The sequence below is a fragment of the Paramisgurnus dabryanus genome, chromosome 1, assembly GCF_030506205.2.
Source record: "Paramisgurnus dabryanus chromosome 1, PD_genome_1.1, whole genome shotgun sequence".
NCBI classification, from domain to species: Eukaryota; Metazoa; Chordata; class Actinopteri; order Cypriniformes; family Cobitidae; genus Paramisgurnus; species Paramisgurnus dabryanus.
Window position 1 is genome coordinate 6,779,304 of NC_133337.1, and position 18,559 is coordinate 6,797,862.

At 40.5% G+C, this 18,559-nt stretch overlaps 1 protein-coding gene across 1 annotated transcript in view; it reads left to right on the plus strand.

The window, feature by feature from the left end:
- Positions 1 to 18,559, plus strand: part of scube1 (signal peptide, CUB domain, EGF-like 1) — a 113,380-nt gene that overhangs the window by 2,575 nt on the left and 92,246 nt on the right. The window lies entirely within an intron of this gene.

Sequence of the window (18,559 nt, forward strand, 5' to 3'; positions counted from 1 at the left end):
CCAAACCCTAAATCTAAAAGTAATCAGCAAATAATAAGGCAAAATTCAAAACTCTGGGCAGGTCATCCAGATGTTCCTCAGCTCCTGCTGTGGGTCGTAATTAGTTTAGAGGAAGTGCAGTGTGAAGGTGAGAGGTGCTTGGAGGGTAAAACCTGCTGTAGTCTTTACACCTCCCTCTGCCTTTCTGCCTGAGAGCACCGCACAGCTGGAGCGATTACACATCATCACCTTCTCACAAGTACACATTATGGCACTGCTCTCTCACAGACATGCACATCTATTGTGCATGCTTAAAACATGCTTTGTGTTCTGTCATGCAAACATGTAACCCAGTCTGTGAACATCCAGCTAAAGGACATTTTTGGGTGAATTACTGTTATCCTTTATATATATATGCATTGGTAGAGTCAAAAAGCTTGAGAGGACATGTAAACTTGCTACTTGCTTGTAATATTTCTAAAATAATACAAGACTTTTCATTACATTTATGCATTCGGCAGAAGGAATTTTTAAGGTATAAATTTTTATTTTATTTAGTATGTATGTGTGTTACCTGTGTTCGAATCCATGAACTTTTGCACTCCTAACACAATGCTCTACCCATGAGCTATACAGTAGGGGTGCAATTGTTCAAATTTCTCATGGTTCTTTGTGTCATGGTTTTAGGGTCGCGTTTTTGGTACGTTTCGGTGTGTGTATGTTTACGTGGACAAAAAGGATACTCAAATAAAATAAAATTATTTATTTGGTTACAAACAACACTTTGGTAACAACAGACTTTCTTTACAAAAATAAAATCTAAGCAGTTTTTAACCTCTGCCAAAATTCAACATTTTCACTTAAGAGTACTTGTGTTATTATACTACATGTACCAACATAAAGTAACTTCAAAATGAACATAAAATAGCTTAGAACACTGGGTTACTTTTTATTATCTATGCCACTTTCTTCAAGTTTTTTCGCAAGAACATCAGTTTGTTAACATTTAAACACAGAAGGCAATTTGTGTGCTGTTTTGGTCTCACCTGCGATCGCATGCTATCAACAACACCCTGGTGATGACGGTCCAAGCAACTCGTCATATTAGATGTATTGTCTTGACTCTTGAGCATATGGCACTCGTGCGTGCGAATTATACAGTTTTGTCTAAATTTTTTTAAAGTGCCCATATTATGCCTGCTTTTCCACAAGATAAATAGGTGTATGAGTTCCATAAAACATGTTTCAGAAGTTGTTTGCTCGAAATAGCGTATAGGAAAAGATTCTTACCAATCTCTAGTAGCCTCTGTTTGAGTGCCTTTCAGATTGTGCCGTTTTGAGGTATTTATGAGCTGCTGCTCCTTTGGCCACACCCCACTACTTACGTCATGTGCGCACACGCAATGGTAGCGCGAGCAGTAGAGACCATATACTGTATATTATTATATAGTATTATTAAGGGTTTATGTATTATTAGGCCAACAGACAGTATCACTAGTAAGTATACTCCAGGAGAAAAAAAACTCATTACACATAATGATTGGCTTCGATTGTAAATTGTGATGTGATTTTGCCCTGGACAACGCTAAATGGTAAATGGACTGCATTTATATAGCCATCCAAAGCGCTTTACAATGTGCCTCACATTCATCCATTCACGGTGGTGTCAGCCATGCAAGGCGCCATCCAGCTCGTCGGGAGCAGTTGGGGTTAGGTGTCTTGCTCAAGGACACCTCAACACTTGCTCAGGTGGAGCCGGGGATTGACGCACCAACCTTCCGATTTGTAGACAACCTACATGAACCACTGAGCCGCTGCTACCCCTAACATGTTCCCATTTATAAAATATTTTTAAACACATTATTTTTGCAAATTACAGAAATTTAGACACGGTGGGGGATGTATACTGCTTGTGGACACCATGCTAATTGCTAGAAGCTAGCGGGAGGTCCGATATGGGAAAGTGATGGAGACTTGGAGAGGGGTAGGCCTGTCGGAAAGGCCCGGTATTATTAAGTTTTGGCAAAACACTATTACTTAGACATATGCGGCTGCCCCGAGAATTTTCGGGTGTTTGTGTTTCACCTCCCACCTATATAATGGGTTGATAGGTGCACTGGAACAATCCTTCCTAAAATGCTTTCAACTTTCGTTTACAAAGACATGAAACTCACCGAGTGGTCAGGGGTGTTCACTGCTATGCTTGTATTAGATGTGCTGTGAGGTACGGTATTACTCCGCGCCGGGAACTTTGTTTCTATTCTTGTTATTGGCAATGGCGGATTAGCGCCACCACCTGGGCTGGAGTGTCTATTATTCAAGTTCTCAGCGGAAGAATATACGGGTGTGAGGCGTTTGGAAAAATAGGTCCACAAGTTAACAACGAATGCTAAAACAGCTGTTGGAAAGCATCTTTTGCAGCGATTTTTGTGTGAGCATACCAGTGAACACCCCTGACCACTCGGTGAGTTTCCCGTCTTTGTAAACAAAAGTTTAATGCATTTTAGAAACTAATGTTCCAGTGCACCTATAAACCCATTGTAGAGGTGGAAGGTGAAACACAAACACCCGAAAATTCTCGGGGCAGCCGCATATGTCGAAATTTCAGTCAAAAACATTCTATTTCATTATAAACAATCTGAAAACAGGGCTTTAAGTGTAAAATACCGAACTTGTCCTTTAAATTTTTTTTATATCTTTCGAAAAGTATGGTAACGTTAGCTTTTCACTGACTTTGCAGGAGAAACCACGCTTCAAACTAACTAGCATAGCGATTAGCCACCTCGTTCTCAATGGCAAATGACTGCTAAAACACACACACACACACACATACACACACACACAAGTTCACTCCCCTCGACGCGCACCAATTCATGGGCGGGATGAAGTCAGTTTTTTTTAACAGTGCTAACAATATCTATAAAGCCTACTGTCTACAAACATGAATAATATTAACATGACTATACATCGTTTAAAAGATCTACGGGTTTAGCATCAGTGTATGGTTTCAGTTTTGAGATACAGATGCTCTAGCATCAAAAATGATATAACAATCACGAGTCTAATCCAGTCTGTTTCAGATGTGTGAATAACCCATAAAAAACGTCTAATAGAATACATCCAATAACCATTTTGTCCACAAATGCGTGTAATCTCTGAAACATAGATATATAGTCTGTTGTTTACATCAGATTTCACATGAACGTCTTGTAATAGAATATAATATACAATCTGAGGACTATTTGCATTTGAACACTGTATATGAGATTACACTTTAGGTTCTGGTAAACACATAAACACGCATTAAAACTTTGTTTTTAAAAGTAGGCGGGAGTATAATACATAATATCCAAACAGTGCTGTCAAAAATTGTGAGGCTATTTGAGTTGCACGTTCCATCAAGGACTTCGTGGAAAAATATTGATAGACAAAACGTATAGCCATTTAGATAACGAATCCAACAATCTTTGTTTGACATTTTATTTCCTGGTGTGGAAACTGCATTTTATATGCTAACATAAGGATAAATAATAATAAGAATGAACGTCTATGCATGTAACCAAAAGATTTTTCTTTTATTTCCATGAGACATGATAACAATGTGTAGGATATCAACGATGACAACAGTATGGAGGATATCAGCGAAGTGACTGCTGTAGCTACCTGGTGGGTGGAGACCTGGGTAGTGGGGTGGTGGGCGGGAAAATTCAAATGGAATGTGATGAAAGGTGTGTGACCTCACAACGGAGCTGATTTTGAAACAGCGAAATCTGAGACTGAAGGCAGAGGACATTCAGAAACCTGTATCTCACTCAAAACTGCATGGATGAATATTTTTTCCAAGTTTGTATACGTGTGGAAGCACCAGAGACACAAAGGAACACCCCAAAACCCAGAAAAAGTTTTTCATATTATGGGCACTTTAAGCATTGCTGCTGCAGTAGACTTAAATGAAGCTGCCGGTGCCTCTGTCAGCAGCCTTTCAATGGGCAAGAGTGGCTCAGTAGTTCATGCAGGTTGTCTATAAACCAGAATATTGGTGGTTCAAGTGTCGAGGTGACCCCAGCTGTTCCCGACGAGCTGGATGGTGCCTTACATGGCTGACACTGCCGTCGGTGGGTGAATGTGAGGCTTGTAAAGCGCTTTGGATGGCCATGGTTTTGTTAAAAGCGCTATATAAATTCAGTCCATTTACCATTTTTCCTTTTTTTGCAATGCTAAATCTTTTGCAGAAAACTTTCTTGTACCTTATATTTTCAATAAACATCATTCTTTTTTATGTATAAGCTTGTTTCCTCATGGGGACCTCAAAATGTCCCCACGAGGTCACAAATTTACTGGTATTTCTATCTTTGTGGGGAAAATTGGTCCACACAACATGATATTACCAGGTACACACACACACACACACACACACACACACACACACATTAGCGGTTTTTCTGCGTTGTTTTTTTCACTAAACTATATAAGAAATGCGTGGTCGAATCAAACACAGAGCACCGCGGTGCACGTGCATGCCGAACTGTGGGAGGATAACAGGACGGTTCGATTCTTTACCAAGAACAGTTGCACTCGTACTATACCGGAGCATCATTAGAAGTTGTTTTGACAGTTACACTGAAAAATCACATATACTTGGGCTGGCACAGATTTGTGATTTTAACAAAGTACATCTTGTACATCCTACTGAAAGAATATCTGACTTTTTATGCAGCAGCTTCAGCAGTAACAACATAAACAAACGGCTTTCGTGGAACAAACGTAAATTCCAGTAAACTGCGCAAATAATCAGTAACAACTGAGTCATTTAAGAGTAGTTTGTTTCTAAGAACAAGCAAAATAAATAACATGTAGATTACCTTAGTTTATAGCTAAAGCCTTTCAAAAACTACACGTTACTGAGTAAAATGTGTACTAGATAATGTATACAATGTAAACTACAGATCGGCTGCCAAACCTCCATTCACATAGCAGTGATCCAGGATCCCCTCGTCTTTAGGATACCAAAATATTTATATATATGCGAATATATATTTAAAAAATTGAAAAATGAAAGAGCTTTCCAAACTGAAAACAGCTTGCACTAACGTATCTTAAAATACATCAGTCCCCTTTGTTTTGCCTCAGAATGCACATTAGTAATCCAATAAAACGTATAATTTTGTCGAACTGGAATCTATTGAAAAGTGACTCTATCCTTAGAGAAGTTTTTCGTGCGGCCCCCAAAATTAGTTTTAGGAGGGCCCCTACTCTTCGAGACAAACTAGTATCTAGTCATCTCAGCATGAGCAAAAAGACCACTTGGCTTCACAGACAGATATTGGGTACGTACAAATGTGGATTTTGCAACCACTGTTCAAATATTAAAGAGTGTAAACAGTTTATTGATTTTAAAACTAATAAGACATATAACATACAATCATTCATTAATTGCAATACCACTTTTGTAATCTACCGTTTATCTTGTACATGTGGTTGCTTTTACATAGGCCGAACAAAGAGGCATCTTAAAGACAGAATTTCAGAACATAAGAATGCTATTAAAAAGGCAAATTTTGATTACCCAATGGCCAAACACTTTTACAGTGCACATAATAGCAACCCAGATGGTTTAATGGTTGAAGGTCTAGAGACAATTAAAAAGAACATTAGGGGTGGTGATAGATTAAGAGTACTACTACAAAGAGAAACTTTTTATATATATAATTTGCAGGCTATGACATACCCAGGACTCAATGATGAAATTGACTTTAGTCCCTTTTTGTAATTGTTCTTTTGTTGTTTGTTTTTTCTTTTCTTTTTAAAAGAGTTCTATTTATTGGTGTCTTTACTCTAGTGTAGTTGCCATCTAGTGGTCTTTTCTTCCAATGTTTTACATATGGGAATTCATTACCTTTGTGATGTCATTCAGGTGTTTGTGATTAGCTGACTTTTTAAGTGAAGATTGTTTGTTTGATCAGTATACCCTGAAGAAGGCTATCTGTGCCGCTACTCGTGGGTTATTGCCCTGTTATATGTTTTTAATGTTATAGCCATATTTAAATAAAGGCTTTTTACCTTTTGATATATGAAGAGTGCCTTGGATTCCCCTTTTTTTTCACATTTTGTATACCCTACACCAAAGAGCACCTAACTAATTTTTCCCCCCCAAAAAAAAAAAATTCTGCTATTTTTGAGCACTTTGGATTTTTTTGTTTGTTAAAACTAGTTATATTTCCTAATTAAAACTAAGGCCTAGTCCTGGCTTAAGCTAAAGCCAGTTTGGGAAACCACCCCATTGTGTCTGAAAAAATAACTGAAAATAAAAATGCAATAAGAAATAAACTGACTATACCAGAACAGGCCTTAAACGCCAATCATACTAAGGTCATATTAGTACTGGACCACATGTTATAAGTGGCTGCAAAAAAATCTATTCCTTACAGATCCTTAAAAAGCATCCTTCACTTCCCTAAATTTGGAATTGCTTTTTTCTTTAAATGCTGTTTTTCCACTGTATTAAATGGTTTTGCAATGTATTGCGTTACACTGTCAGTTAAGAAACGCCATTAGAAACTGTCTTATTTATACAGGTGCTGCAGCTCCCCCTTGTGTTTTTTAGAGAGATATGCAATCATTTCGGTGATCTTATTATTATTTAAGAATTATTTAATCATTGTGACAGCTCTAGTCACAAATGCGCTTACATTTGATAAGAGACACAGAAATACTGCAGAATCTTCAATACAGTATGTGTTTTTTGTTTGTAGATACATTGTAACTTTGCGTTACATTTTTCAAAATGATAAAATGTGACCCTGTCTGTAAAATCCAGGCTAAAGTCTCATAATCCAATGAATCAAAGATTGATTTTAATCATTGACATGATCTTACTCAGTCAATATTAAAATGATCAATGTTAGAATGTTTTTTATATTACGCAGGATAATTTTATGTAAAAAATAATAAATCCCCCCAAATTAATTTAGCTGAGTTTTCACAGGCAGGGAAACAAATGTTTTGTTTATTTTTACAGTCTTAGTCTTTCAGAACCCGCTGTATGTATGAACACAGTTATACATTATGTAAGGGATAATGTATAGGCAGCCGGTAGGGACTGAAGTGGTTTATTTTGCTATTACAACTGGCTGCCTGTACATTATTTTGCTTAATTCTTGCTATTTACCTCATAAGTAAGGTACATTAAATATTGATTTTAAATATTTTATTTGTTTCTTTTAACGAATGTAGACCTTCCAGTAGGAAAACACGTTTATTTTCGGTTTTAAGATTAGACGTTAAAATGTCACAAACACACTATTCGGTTGAATCATTTGTAAATATAATGTCATATATGTTATTAAAATACATATATAAATGTTTGTGTAATATTAAACTGTTCCTGTCAGCATCCGGGTTACCATGTGTTATTTGTTTTGAGAGGTTGTTATCCAGGAATAACAAATCTCTAAAATGTCGTGACTGGCCAATCAGAATCAAGCATTCCAACACGCCCTGTAATAAATAAATAAATAAATAAATACATAACAAAAATACTGGTATTCCTATCTTTGTGGGGACAATTGGTCCCCACAACGTGATAATTACCAGGTACACAAACGCACGCACATTCTGGTTTCCATGTTTTGTGGGGACATTCCATAGACGTAATGCTTTTTATACTGTAACAAATTGTATATTCTATTCCCCTTACCTACCCCATTCCCTAACCCCAACCATCACAGAAACCCTTCTCCTACTTCACATTTTCAAGAAACATCATTTTGTTTGATTTATTAGCTTGTTTCCTCATGGGGACATCAAAATGTCCCCACAAGGTCACAAAAATACTGGTATTCCTATCTTTGTGGGGACAATTGGTCCCCACAACGTGATAATTACCAGGTACACACGCACACGCATGCACGCACGCACGCACACACGCACGCACGCACACACACACACACACATATGTATATATAAAATGATAGGAGTTTGTTTTATGAGCCCAGGTTAACTCAACCTTGGAGAAATTTGTGTTCAAACCACTGATCTATATAAATGACTGGATTGCGCATGACGTCACAACTGTGAAGCCACCGCGCCGCCATGTTGGTATACCCAAACATTCCATTAAATCAATGGACGCGATCAGATTTTAATGATAAAACATCACTTTACTAGTCTTCGTTTTTATATCTGAAGTTACCCTGTACATTATTACAACACAATTGTCCTAAGCATGTACATAGTTATTTACTGAAAGTTGTACATTTTTAGTTTTTAATCAGTTATAAATTAATCTTCATTACAGTATCAGATCAGCAGACAGACCGAAGCATATATGACAAACGTGCTCATTCTGAAATCTAAATAAATAATCATACTTTGTACCGTATGAGCATGCAATAATTTGCTGGTTTTATGTTATCTAAACTTACAAGTTACCTAAACTTATTTAGTGAAATAACGCTGACCGTGTAGCTGAATGTCAAAAAAAACGTTATTTATACCCGTGTCATTAACAGAACGCAGCAGACACACTCACCTTAACGGTTTTTTATAAATCCATTTCCCTGCCCGATTAAAACATAAACATTGCAAATAACACCAGAATTAACAATTAATTTACGTACACATATCCTAAAAATAATCTTGCGTGACTGATACGCTGTAAAGCGGGTGAATTTAAAACATGATTTTGAATGGAAGTCAATGACGCCCTCTGCCGGTTGGGTATACCAAGATGGCGGCTCGAACTCTGCGCTGGCTTCACCTCACGCTGTTAAGTTAAGCGTTTTATGTGCAATCCAGTCATTTATATAGATCAGTGGTTCAAACTAAGCAAATTCGTCCTAAATTCTCATTAGGTGGATTGTCAGACGTACAGCTGGTGCGATTGAGGGCACAAGGCACACAGGGATAAATGAGTTTGAGAGTATGTGTAGATTTGAAAGGTGATGGACACTGAATCAGTGGAGTTACTCTTTCTCTGCTGTTTCCTGTTATTGTTCACCACGTTCTTCATCTGTGTAAATTGTCCTTTTTGCCTTCTCTCCATCTTGCTGTTTTCCCCACATGTGTTGAGCTTGTGTTTCAGGGTGAGGGAAAATGTGCTCTTTACCTATTATGAAACCTGAACCCAGTTCTCAATGCCATTAATGAATTAGGTGGATTTGAAATGGCATCGCACCAGACTGCTTCTCGGCTAACGCTCGGAACTCCAAGGACAGACAGCGTGGGCTAAAACAACATCTTTTATTTTCTCCAAGGAAACACTGGGAATGTTCTGGACTTTAAAGAAGCTTTTTACTCCCACCTTCAAACCGCAGACTACGGTTCAAGAGCAATGAGGCTGTCAGTTACGCCGAATCCAAAAGGTTTAGATGTTTGTGTGTTGGTCATAGTATGTGCGTGGATGTGTGCGTCTCCCCTATTATAGTCCTTATGTTGTCTCTCTGTCTGTAGTCTGAACGGACATTCTGTCCACAGTGTAATGTGGTGTGTTTTGGGAAGGAAAAGGGGGGCTATTTTGTCTAAAGCGAGAAGCCCATTACCAACCCTTTTATACCGCTCCACCCACCCTCTAATTAAAGCCCTGCATGTTTGCCTTTAAAGGAAATTAAGAAAACACTTGCTAAACGCATGTTTTCATGCTGTCCATCTACACAGGCTGCCGCATTGAACACGCAAAGACGATTTATCGTGTTGCTTTGTTGTTTCTCTGGGGAATACATACTTATAACAAATAACAACCGATACTAATAAATACTCACATTGTGCTTTAAAACTATGGAAATCACAATCCCAACCTGTAATCCCACATGACCAGACAGTGATTCATCTTTTATGAATCGTTAAAATATTGGTATTATAATGTAGTGTACACCATGAGTATATAAAAGTATAGCTTTGTGTGATATGAATAAAAAACGCTAATAAACAATGTTGAGATTGTAGTAATCTGAGCCTTGGACGCGATTCCTTACATCACGACTTAAAGGGATAGCACACCCAAAAATAAAAATGGCTGATTATTTACTCAGGCCATCTGATATGTCGGTGAGAACAATATATAAATCTTCAGCAGAACAATAAAAAAGATATTTTGCAGAAACCGCAGTGCTCTGTGATTCATACAATGCAAGTAAACTGTTTCGGCCCTTTGTGAGCAGATATATCCAATACAAAAGTGATCCCTTACGACTCCTGATGACATACTGACCAAGCCAAGCAATTGGTTTTTGCAAGAAATTGAACATTTTTTATGTTAATATATACAGTATCTGCTAAACCCGATCTTCTTCTTGTGGTGTTTGATGGCAGTTGGCAAACCAAAATAATATCTAAAATTATGTTTAAATTTGCTAAAAGATCAAAGTTTGCCATCAAAATTTACGGATTTACTTTATTAATCATGCAAATGATTAATTAATGAGATTCATCAATGGGTGGAGCTTAAAACTGACCTCCCACCTCCCAGTTTTTGGAAAAACAAACCCCCCTTAATTGAACTATGGCTAAGCCATGCCCTCAAACTTGATGAGCCAGTCACAGTGCGCATAGCTAACCCAATACACTCGGACATGCTTGCATGTCCATTGAAATGCATTTCAGTTAGTCAGTTTTCGTTCGTTTTTATATGTTTTTTCTTGTAATTTTAAGTTTAAAATGGTCAAACAGTGTGCATAGGGTTCAATTCCGACACTAGGTATCCCAAGAGGCTGGGCAACATTGTATATTTTTTTAACTTTCCCAAGCCACATTTCAACTGAGATTACGTTAATTGTAAGTCAATTGCAAGTTCACAAATTTATTGAGAAAAAAGAGAGGGAATGAGACAGAGCAAAAGGTCAGTTCACAGGAGAGCCACACACGACGACCACCACCGGCCCACTATGGATGGTATAACAACAGAGGGTATGACTCACACACGACTGAAGGAGAGAGTGAGCCGGAACCTGAAGACTGATAATCCACTCTGATCTTGACCGGAGAGAAACCCACACACAGCCGATGACAGACAGCACGCTCACCCCACACGACAGAGGGTATGATGCACACACGACTGAAGGTGGGTGTGAGACGGACTTGGGAGATGTATAATTCACTCTGGTCATGGACCGGGGAGAAATCCACTCACGGCTGAGGATGGACGAGTTGATGAAGGTAGCCGCTGAAACCCCGAAAGTAACTGGTGTACCGCCTAAAGACGAAGCGAACCAGATGTTCCAGGAAACAAGCAGAGTTCAATCGAGGTCAAGTTCATGTACATCCACAGGCATGGAACTCCGGGCAAAGACGAGCCTCCAGATGCTGAGGACCGAACCTGGGATCAGAGATGAGAGAGAAAACACAGACACTCCGACAGGACAAGGCAAAGCAGCAGGACTTTGACCGAAAACAATGAGCGCGAGACAAGAGACAGGACGGCGTGCTATTTAAAGGAAAACATTAACGAGACACCACCGGTGAACAATTAACGAAACGAGCGGACGGGGCTAGTGAACACATGAGGAACTGTCACCAACAAGTAAATAAACAAACACATACCCACACACAACCACCGATCACCCAGGAGTCATGACAGTAGCCTCCCCCCCAAGACCGGCACCAGACGGACCAGGAGACTCACCCTGTCGCCGACGGAGGTCCTTGATCAGCCCAGGATCCAGTATATCCCGAGCCGGAACCCAACACCTCTCATCCGGACCGTACCCTTCCCAATCCACTAAATACTGAAAACCTCTGCCCCTGCGACGAGAGTCTAGCAGCCTCCTAACTGTAAAGACAGGGGCTCCATCCACTAGACGAGGGGCGGGGGGGTTAGGGGCAAAGACGGGGGGATTATTACGGGCAAAAATCACAGGCTTAACTTTGGATACATGAAAAACAGGGTGAACCCGACCAAGAGTAAGAGGTAACTTAAGCTTCACCGTTACCGGATTAATGACCTTAGAAATACTGTATATACCATTAGATGCCTGTAAACCGGTGACAAAATCAAGGGCAATATGAGACCAGGAGCAGGACGGCATGGGCAAGGATTTAAGCAGACCAGCGGGAGGTTGATTAGATGCTTTATTATGAGCACAGACTGAACAGGCATAATACAAACTGTCTGACGTCCGTAGTCATAGAAGACCACCAAAAGCGTTGACGGACGGCAGCCAACGTTCTCCGAATGACCCCACCGAATGACATCAGAATGTAAACGCTCAGGAACCCATAGACGACCCACTGGACACCCCTCCGGAACTTCCCCCTCTCGGCCGGCCTCTCTCACCCGCTGTTCGATTCCCCACACAAGGGCACCGGCCACCCTCCCCTCCGGGAGAATGGTTTCGGTCCGCTCCAACTCAGACTTCTCGAACAGACGGGAGAGAGCGTCAGGTTTCGTATTCTTAGAGCCAGGCCAGTACGAGAGGGTGAAGTTAAAACGGTCAAAGAAAAGTGCCCAGCGGGCCTGTCTAGATGTTAGTCTTCTGGCCGAACGGATATATTCCAGATTTTTAGGATCCGTCAAGACGAGAAAGGGTTCAAAGGTTCCCTCCAACCAGTGACGCCACTTACCCAGTGCAAGTCTAACCGCCACCAGCTCCTGATTGCCTAAACCGACTCCTTGTGAAACTCGCACTTCTCCGCCTTAACGAAGAGCTGATTCTCTAAAAAGCCGTTGCAAAACCTGGCGAACATGCTGAGTGTGTATCTGCATGGAGGGAGAAAAGATGAGAATATCTTCGAGATACACAAAGACAAATTTGTTAATCATGTCACCCAGCACTTTATTAACCATGGTTTGGAAGACAGCCGGTGCGTTACAAAGGCCGAACGGTAAAACTGAGTATTCCCAGTGTCCCGAAGGTGTATTAAAGGCTGTCTTCCACTCATCGCCCTCTTTAACACGTACCAAGTGATAAGCGTTCCGCAGATCTAACTTGGTAAATACGCGCGCTCCCTGTAATAACTCGAACGCTGATTTTAACAAAGAAAAATCCAGCGCCGGCTGGAGACGAGGAGCGGCGAATGAGACCGGCATTTAAAGCTTCACTAATGTACTTATCCATAGCCTCTCTCTCTGTTTTAGATAGGGAAAAAATACGACCCTTAGGCAGAGAAGTGTTAGGAAGGAGTTTGATCTCACAAACATACGACCGGTGAGGGGGCAGAGAAGTGGCCCAAGCTTTACTGAACACCTGGTGCAGATCAGAGTAATCTGCCGGGATCCCCGAGAGGTCGGCAGCCGGAACCTGAGAAACAGAACAAATGACAGGAGAAGGAGCAGGACCAAGACAAGAAACATGACACGAAGACTTCCACGACAACACAACATTGTTCTGCCAATCAACGTGAGGATTATGTTTGGATAGCCAGTCATGTCCTAAAATGACTGGCGACTGCGATTGTTCTAACAGATAAAATTTGATCTGCTCACGATGATTGCCAGAAACAAACAAACTCACAGGGGGTGTGCGATGAGTGATCACAGCCATATGCTGACCCTTCAATGTCCAGGCAGAGAGAAGAGAGGAGAGAGAAATGAAAGGGATACCCCAGGCTTTGGCCAAACCAGCATCCAAAAGACTTGCCTCCGCACCGGAATCCAACAGCGCCTGTGAATGGAAAGACTGTTTATAATTAATAATTACAGGCAGTGTGGTGCTGCTTACGGGAGATTTAAATGATGATACGCCCACCGAAACTCCTGAAGTCATCGGCGGGCGGAACCTTTTACCGGACATGTAGCAGCCATGTGCCCTGCTTTCCCACAAAATAGACACAAACCATTAGACAGGTGACGATTTCTTTCACTGGCAGAAATGCAAAACTTGCCAAGTTGCATGGGTTCTTCGGTGGGCAGAGCAGATGCAGACTCCCCTGACTCAGAGGAAAGATGACAAAAAGACCGGTGGAGATCTCGTTGGCGGTGGCGGGTCTCGATCCTCAAAGCCAGGTCGATAGCAGTCTCAAGTGATGTGGGTGGGTCCCGAGCCGCGACCTCGTCTTGGATGGCAGGGCTTCGACCCTCGAGAAATTGAGCTCTCAAAGCGGCGTTGTTCCAGTTGCAATTGATGGCAAGCGTTTTGAACGTGATAGCATAGTCAGTAACAGAAGAGGTCCGTTGCTGCAATCTCACCAAATCAGCTGCTGCCATGTCTCCCTGAAGCGAACGGTCAAATAAGCTCAACATCTCCTTCTCGAGGGCCTCAAACGAGGTCGTACATGGAGCCCTGGCCCCCCATGCAGCCATTCCCCACTCTCTAGCAAAGCGACGAGGCTTGAGAGCGAAGACGAGGGAACATTGCTGCAGAAAGGCCCGGCAGGTGTTGGGATCACCGTCAAAGGAGGGGGGTGTCGCCGCGTGTGGCTCACGCTCTGTCAAAGCGGCTCCTCCAGTGGTAGAAGAGAATAGTTTACTGACTGGGGAAACGACTCGGTCCAACCGGTTACTGAGTTCCGAAAGTTGTTCAGACAGGAGACGGAAATCTCTGGCCGCTGCATTCAACAGGGACGAATGCTGCTCAATGATCGCTCCCTGCTGGTGAAAAGCGTCCTGCATTGGATCCGAACCCTCCGAACTCGCTGACTCCATTTGTGGCGCGCTCATTTTGTCACAAAGAGTCTTAAAGTCAATTGCAAGTCCACAAATTTATTGAGAAAATAGAGAGGGAATAAGGCAGAGCAAAAGTTCAGTTCACAGGAGAGCCACACACGACGACCACTGCCGGCCCACTCTGGATGGTATCACAACAGAGGGTATGACTCACACACGACTGAAGGAGAGAGTGAGCCGGAACCTGAAAACTGATAATCCATTCTGATCTTGACCGGAGAGAAACCCACACACAGCCGATGACAGACAGCACGCTCACCCCACACGACAGAGGGTATGATGCACACTCGACTGAAGGTGGGTGTGAGACGGATTGGGAGATGTATAATCCACTCTGGTCATGGACCGGGGAGAAATCCACTCACGGCTGATGATGGACGAGTTGATGAAGGTAGCCGCTGAAACCCGGAAGTAACTGATGTACCGCCTAAAGACGAAGCGAACCAGCTGTACCAGGAAACAGGCAGAGTTCAATCGAGGTCAAGTTCATGTACATCCACAGGCGTGAGAACTCCGGGCAAAGACGAGCCTCCGGATGCCGAGGACCGAACCTGGGATAAGAGATGAGAGAGAAAACACAGACACTCCGACAGGACAAGGCAAAGCAGCAGGACTGTGACCGAAAACAATGAGCGCGCGACGAGAGACAGGACGGCGTGCATTACGGAAAACATTAACAAGACACCACAGGTGAACAATTACCGAAACGAGCGGGCTGGGCTAGTGAACACATGAGGAATGGTCACCAACAGGTAAATAAACAAACACATACCCACACACAACCACCGATCACCCAGGAGTCATGACAACTTAGCTTTATTAACGTATCTGTAAATAACCAAGACAACAAATGTTATTTGTAATAGCAATATTGTGCTGAATGATTCATGTAAATACGGTAGCACCAAACTAACGGAGAGTCAATCTTAGTAAAGATGGTAAAAAGGCTTGTCCTGAAAACTTATGTAACTTAGACCTGTACATATTTTATTTGATCATGATGGCAAGGAGATGCGATTTATCGCGTTTACCTGTAATGCTTTAAACAATAAAATTATTAATATAACCCTCCAATGCATAGTTAAGGCCCTTTTGGTGACTTCGAGAATATATATATTCTTTCTATCTCCAAAATTCATCAATTGCCTCCTGTGAAATGTCTCCTACTGTGACAGCTGCCATAGAGCCTATCACAGAATGTTGATTGTTTGTCCGAGTGTGTGAAGGGGTGTGGCTTAGCCATAGGTCAATCCAGAGCACTGAGGGAAGGATTCACTATGTGTTTGTTTGCAGGGATGAATAAGGAGATTCCCGTAAATGTGACTCGCATCCAATAAACGATGCATCGGTCCATTGACCTGGGAGATAAATGTATTGTCTGTTTTTTCTCTCTTTCTAATCCTTTGTTTCTTTCTCATCTGTCGTTGGAACAGGCAGTTGTTGCCGCTGTTGAAGAAGTGCTTTAGTCTGTGTATAAATGTGGCTCATGTGCACATAAGAAGTGTGTGTATTTATATGTTTGAACGTGAAAATTAAAGAAAAAATTGCAGGGTGGGACGGGTCAACGAGGAGACAGATAAGTGGAGTGAGAGATAGAGGTGTCTGATTGGCTAGAGAAGTGTGGCCACCCTTCATCACTGACCCTCCCCTCACTTGACACTTCACACACCTATATGCTTACAGACATCTACACACTAAAAATCATTACTGAAACATCTCCTGAAGATGCTGTTCCATCAAACTTCATTATTTTTATTAATGCTTATTATAAATGCACATGGTCCTTGACAGTTCCTATGGAGTAAAGTATCTCTTGGGAAATAATTTTTTGTGGCCTGGACCACCAGCCAAATGCCTGTCTGCCCAGACACCTGTTTATTTTAAATAAAATGTACACTCTAAAAATGCTGGGTTACTTTTAACCCTGCGATGGGTCAAAAAGGATCGAGACTAGCCGTTGGGTTAAATTAACCCAGAACATTTTTATATTTGGCCCAACATTGGGTTAAAACAACCCAGCATTTTGGGTTGAAACAACCCAGCATAGGTTAAATTACAACCCATCAGGCTGGGTTCATTCGTTTTTAACCCTATGCTCGGTTGAAAATAAACAATTTTTTAGAGTGTAATTGGGACTTACCTTTGCAAAACTTGCTGGCATGATGCTTGGGTGTTTGGGGTGGTTGCTCAGCCCGAGCTGAAAGTCTGTTCCTAAAGAAAACTATTGTTCATGTCCATTTTTGGGTGTGCTCTAGTTGTTCCTTCTACATATGGGTTGTTTTCATGTAAATTAATGTAGATGTAAAATAAATCTTTGTTGTCCCCAAAGTGCATTTGTGTAGTTTTAACCTAAAATACCCAACAGATAATTTATTATAGCATGTTAAAATTGCCTGTTTGTAAGTGTCAAGTGTGTACTGTACACTGGATTAAGGTTGTTACCAAGGTCCTGTTTACATTAGTACATTTTCGGCACTTTAGGGTGCAATTCTCCATTATAGCCGTATAAAAACGTTGTCACGTTAAAGGCGGCTGTAGTGTTATATGTTCTCATTAGTGACAAAGATGTTTATCAAAGTGCTTATGTGTTTGTTTTGGGTGTTGTGTAATTAATAAACACACAATGTACTTAAAAAGACAGTGTTTAAACAATTGAAAGTCTGCAAAGCCTGAAGCTTTGTCTCCATGTTATTGTTTACACGGTTGTTGCGGCTGGTCATTGTCATCTTTCAAAATGGTTATAAGAAATGGGATTGTCGAATCAGGGAAGGATATGCAATGATCCAGAAGGAATGCATTTTAAAACTAAAACGCACTGATGTAAAAAGTCCAAGTTTCGAACAAACATACTAGTGAAAATAACCTTCTTTTAATTAAACAGGTAAGTAGGTAATGATCATATTCAATTTAAATTAAAACAATGGCATGCTAAACCTTGTTTAACAATTGTTTTAACAACCACACAAAATAAACAATCAGTGCTATAAATATTAAAATATAGATATAAATATACATGTACATAGTTCCAGACACAATGCATAAGTGAGTTGCATGTTACATATTTTTTCACCGCTGATGTTGTTAACATGTTAGAGCATTCACATTGCATGTGGGAGAAGCGAGTCTATGCGGCATCCATTCAAATGAAATAAAAACAATGGCAAGCTAAACGTTGTTTAACAATTGTTTGACGCCACTACAATTTAACTATTCAGTGCTGCACATATTAAAATATTTGAATTGTTATATATTTAGAAAATTGAAAAAGTAATATACTGTAGTTACTTAAATTTTCTTCACATAAGTATTAGATATAATACATTAATTCTGATTTGTATTCAAATATGCGACAAATATCCGAAACAAAGTACTCCTACAACGGTAAAATAATATAGTATTTTTTATTTTTGTATTGGCTTAGTATTAAGGTGTTAGTGATGTCCCTACTTTAGATAAAGCTACAGTGAGATGTAAACTGCTCTTGTTTGTTGGCTCATTGTTTATACAGTAGATGTTTTAGTTATGAGTTGGCTTTGTGTTTGTGTAATCCAGAGGCCATTTCCTCAGAATATGCCAAGACTCTTTGATACAGAAAAAAAACAAAAAAATAAAGTATTAACAGCCATATAATTTTGTGTGTAATTTCAGCATGTGTGCTCCAAAATGTCTTTATCTCTCTGTGTTTGAAATACTGACTGTATGAATACATGTTTGAAAGATTTGTTTATGAATTAAAAGAAAAACAAGCATTCTTTAATGCACTGTTCTTGTAGATAAAGTTTCAAAGTGTGGTTTTGGGGAGATTTTTTTAAAAGTAATGTGGATATTTTTAGTTCGTTAAATCACACACATACAAACACTACGAGGTAGTGCTAAACATAAAACAGACACCTGTTCTTATGGTCTGGCAGGAGACAGGTATTTTCTGTCTATCTGATTTTGACGTGTTCAAGTGTGTGAGTGAAAGAGAGAGAAATCTTGTGT